This window comes from Misgurnus anguillicaudatus, chromosome 9, assembly GCF_027580225.2.
Source record: "Misgurnus anguillicaudatus chromosome 9, ASM2758022v2, whole genome shotgun sequence".
In the NCBI taxonomy this organism is placed as follows: domain Eukaryota; kingdom Metazoa; phylum Chordata; class Actinopteri; order Cypriniformes; family Cobitidae; genus Misgurnus; species Misgurnus anguillicaudatus.
In genome coordinates, this window is record NC_073345.2 from 25535587 (window position 1) to 25540000 (window position 4414).

At 33.1% G+C, this 4414-nt stretch overlaps 1 long non-coding RNA gene across 1 annotated transcript; it reads right to left on the minus strand.

The window, feature by feature from the left end:
• Positions 1–754: 754 nt before the first annotated feature.
• LOC141366234 (uncharacterized) lies at positions 755–2866 on the minus strand. The gene is made up of 3 exons (XR_012371338.1): positions 2828–2866; positions 2709–2754; positions 755–1038 (listed from the first exon to the last, which is right to left on the minus strand). It is a non-coding gene; the product is annotated as an uncharacterized lncRNA (long non-coding RNA).
• Positions 2867–4414: the final 1548 nt, after the last annotated feature.

Genomic DNA, 4414 nt, shown 5'->3' on the forward strand with positions numbered 1-4414 from the left:
CAGACCTGCAGTATTGAAGGTCTGGCTATACACAAGACTAAGTTCACGTGTCCCCCCCAGGCTATACGTCATCCTGCTACATACGCTATGTGGAAAATAATGTTATTTGAACCATAAACCACGTGAAGACATTGCTTTACACCAAATATACAAAATAATGTTCTTTTTTAACAACGTAATAAAGATTTTAGAAAATTCTGGTTACAGAAATGTACTTACCACTGTAGCAAAGAAAAGATAACTGATTATCACAGTTTTTATTTGTCCATCTCCCAGAGTCAGCAAATGACACAGCAGTGCAGTCATTATTGTATCCAGCATTATATGGCTGTCCTGATCTCCAGTTACTGAATTTAGAGTTACTCTCATCAGACCAAGATCTGCTTCTATGCAGACCAATCCAAACTGAATCATGGTTATTTTGGAGAAAATACTGAATCTCCTGGTTTTCAGATTCATTCCTGATACTAACAAGATCTGTGTGATTCTCTCTGCAGTAACTCTGAGCTTCAGTCCAGTTCTTATATTGATGAACCAAAACATAACTAGTGTTGGCATTCTGTCTTCCTAAAAGCATTTATAGTCAGAGGTTGGTTATTTAATACAAATTGAGCTCTTATTGTGCTACAGTATAATATTATTGAAATTGCTTACCATCATAGCAGATGAAAATTAATTTGTTGTAGCAATATGTTGGATACCATATCCCATTGTAAATTTCAACACAATCATTTTCTCCATAATTTTCAGGTCCTGGGTTATACCAGTTTCGGAACTGTTTATCTCCCCCTTTAAAGAAATTGGTGTCCTCCAGAGTCCATTTCCAACTGTTCAGATCATCATAAAGTCCAATCCAGGCCAGATCAATGGAATTAAAGTCAGTCACTGTGTTGAGTAACTGGATCGTCTCTTGCTCATTTTCAATAGTGGCCAGATCAGTGTATTTATCTCTACAGTAACTCTGAGCTTCAGTCCATGTCTTGTTCTCATTCACAAAGACATACTGACGTGCAGAACATAAAGTGAAGGTGATAAAGCCTGATGAGAAACAAAGGTTAAATTCATATATTTACTACCATGTGTGGCCAACTAGTACCTAATTAGCCTCTTTCCATGTTTTTATTATGTACAGTATATTACTTAATTAATTCATTTTGACTATATTGTATTGTTAATATTATTATTTTACGAATAATATTTAAGAATAAGAAGTTGGTTAATGTGTCTCTGTGTCAAAGGGACACTCCACTTTTTTGAAAATATGCTCATTTTCCAGCTCCCCTGGAGTTAAAATTTAGATTTGCACCATTTTAAAATCCATTCAGCTGATCTCTTGGTCTGACGGTACCACTTTTAGCATAGCTTAGCACAATCCATTGAATCTGATTAGACCATTAGCATCGCGCTAAAAATAACCAAAGAGTTGCGATATTTTTCCTATTTAACACTTGACTCTTCTGAACAATTCAATTAAAAGGATTGTGCTAAGCTATGCTAAGAGTATTAGTGCCAGTCCCGAAAATCGTCTGAAAGGATTCAAAAACAAACAAATATTATAGGGGAGCTGGAAAAATTAGCCTATTTTCAAAAAAGTGGAGTGTCCCTTTAACCTTGATGTTAAAGCAATTGAAGCACCAAGTTTTTTAACTTTTTTCTCTCTTATTATCATCACTATATGAATATAACTAATAACATTTAATCTTTAGAGCTAAACGAGATTTTGTAATCTTTGATGTAATGATATAAATTGCTGCTCCTGGTTGTGAATAAAAAATCTTGGAAAATTATCAGTTCAGATTCAAGCTACCAAGCTGGTTTTTGATAAAGTGAAGGTGATAAATTCGCCCATACTTGGAATGTGATGTAATCCATCCCAGTGAGTAGTAATGAACACACGTACCCGGAGCAGATATTAATGCACAGTCTGGGGAGCAATACTATACAGCTTATGTATCTAAGTACTTAACTGATGAAAGCTGAAGAAAAGGTAGACTGCGATACAGTGTGAGACCTAGTATGTCTACACTGAATGTTTGTCTCCACATATTTTTGGTTTTGCAACTTGTTGGACTTGATTAACAAGTTTAACCAGTAGCCTTTGTTACAAAATTAACAAGTTCAACCAGTTGCCTTTGTTAATGGAGGAAAACTGAACTTGGCCATCTATGAACAGTCAACAAAGCTGTTACAAGGACAATACAAAGCCAAAATCACATTGTGAGTGCCACATAAGTGCACTTTCATGGACATATGTGACCCTCCCTGTAAAATCCAGGCTAAAGTCTTATAATCTAAGGAAGAGATTTGGAGCATCAAAGTTTGATTTAGATCATTGATTTCACTTTGATGTCAATCTTTTACGTGACCCTCAGTGATTATAATTTTTTTTTATTCATATTATATTTGTAGGTTATCATTTTGTGTAGAAAACAGAAAATCATCAAAATGTCTTATCTCAGTACAACACTGCTGTGTTGGACATGTATAAATGTGCACTGTTGGAAAGTCTTAAACTGGCAAAAATGTATAAGTTTGGACATACTTGGCAAAGCTATTTATTCTGTTGTAAATGCAAATTGATGACATTAATCAAAGTATGAAACTTGTATTAGCATTTATGACTTTAACACATTTGGATAATTTATTGAAATCATGATTACTGAGCCACACAATTCAAGCATAAAAAGTAATATAAAAATGCACATTACCTGAAATAAGAACTAGTAGAAACATGGCTGTGGATGAATTTTGTGCCTTTTTTTCAAGAAAAATGATAGTTAGTTATAAAGAAAAACATGTTAGCATTTTGCAGTGTGTTTTCATTTACCTTTAAGTTCCAAAAACTGCAGTCTCTCACCGATTTGTGTTTTGGTGGAGCTCTTTTATATTTGTAGCAACCTAAAAAAAAATGTGGGTGTGATTATTGTTTATTCCTAATTAGCCTTAAAGGCTTATTCACAGACAAATGACAACAACTCTTTGTTTAATAGCATTTTACAAAACATGGTTAAGAGCATTGAAACAAACCAGTCAAAAACCAGTTGGACTGCGTAGCTGACATGCAAATCTGAAAACAAATAGATTAAGCAAAATGCTTTTGATTTTTGATAAAGTGAACTATCTTAGAAGAAAACAAATTCCAACTAACCCTAAATTAATCAAATGAAAAGTTATTTGCAACCAAATGAAACCGGTAAACGGCTCTGGGGTGGGTTAGGTAAAACTCTTGAGGTTGGGGTCCCACACATTTTTATTTAGTTTTGGTTTTATTGGCTTAATACTTTAAGCATGTGTGAATTGCATAGCAGAGGTTTAAAACCGAAATAACACTTTAAAGCAATATCTAAGATAATTTTTAATTATTTCAATAAAATAATAACTAGAGAAAGAAATGGGTTGGTAATTTTTTATTAAATTAAAATCCATTCGCATTAAGGCAAAGGGAAAACATTAACAGTAAAATTGTTCAAAACTGCAGCATTTAAAAACAAAAATGAACACTAAGACAGAAGTTTAAAAAAGCATTTAATAAAAATAAACTACAGTTCAATGTGTTTTTGAGTGTTTGCCTGCTACAGCTTGATTTTGACTCTCTTTGGAATAAAGAGGCTTGAGACCCTATGAAGAATTATGGTTAGAGAAAATGGATCCATATTAGAAAAAAACTTGCTTTGAGCATGTAGTGACAGCACATATTGTGTACATGAAAACAGAAAGCAACTGTCATCTATTAAAATATCATCTTGAAGATAATGCAAGGCCATCTTAGTTTTTCTGTCTCTTTGTGTAAGTCAACCTGGCTTAATGATGATAAAATCAGATTTCCATGGGGCATTTGTTCAGACCCCTTTATAGAAAAAATCTCACTTGATTATTTCAGGCAATGTTAAATAATATTTGAGAATCTATATTTTTATTCCAATTGATACACCAAAGCGAAAAATAGAAATACACCTCTTAGCATTACAATAGTGCTGCAGGTATTTCTTTTCTATACTGTACAAACATGTGCAACATGTGGTCACAGTCCATGTGTTTATATGCTGGTAATGCTGATTAGATTTTACAATTATGACATTTTCCTAATAATCTAAATCTTATTTCCTAATAATCTAAATCTAATGTGTTTTATTGGAAACATACAAAATAAATGGTGAAAGACTGTGCAAGTGCTTATCTTTACAGTATACGCATTAAAAAAACAGAGAATCGTAAGGAAAGTTCCCATACATACTTGTTGGAGGTGTTTGAGAAAACAGTTTAGCATTCCTTTCAATAGAGAGTTGGCAGAAGATTGAAAAAACCTGATAGTTGACATGCATTATCCTATTGTATTAAAATTGAAAGTGAAAGAGAACACTGACTTACTGTCATTACAGTAATGATTTATAATAATAATGATTACTATGTATTT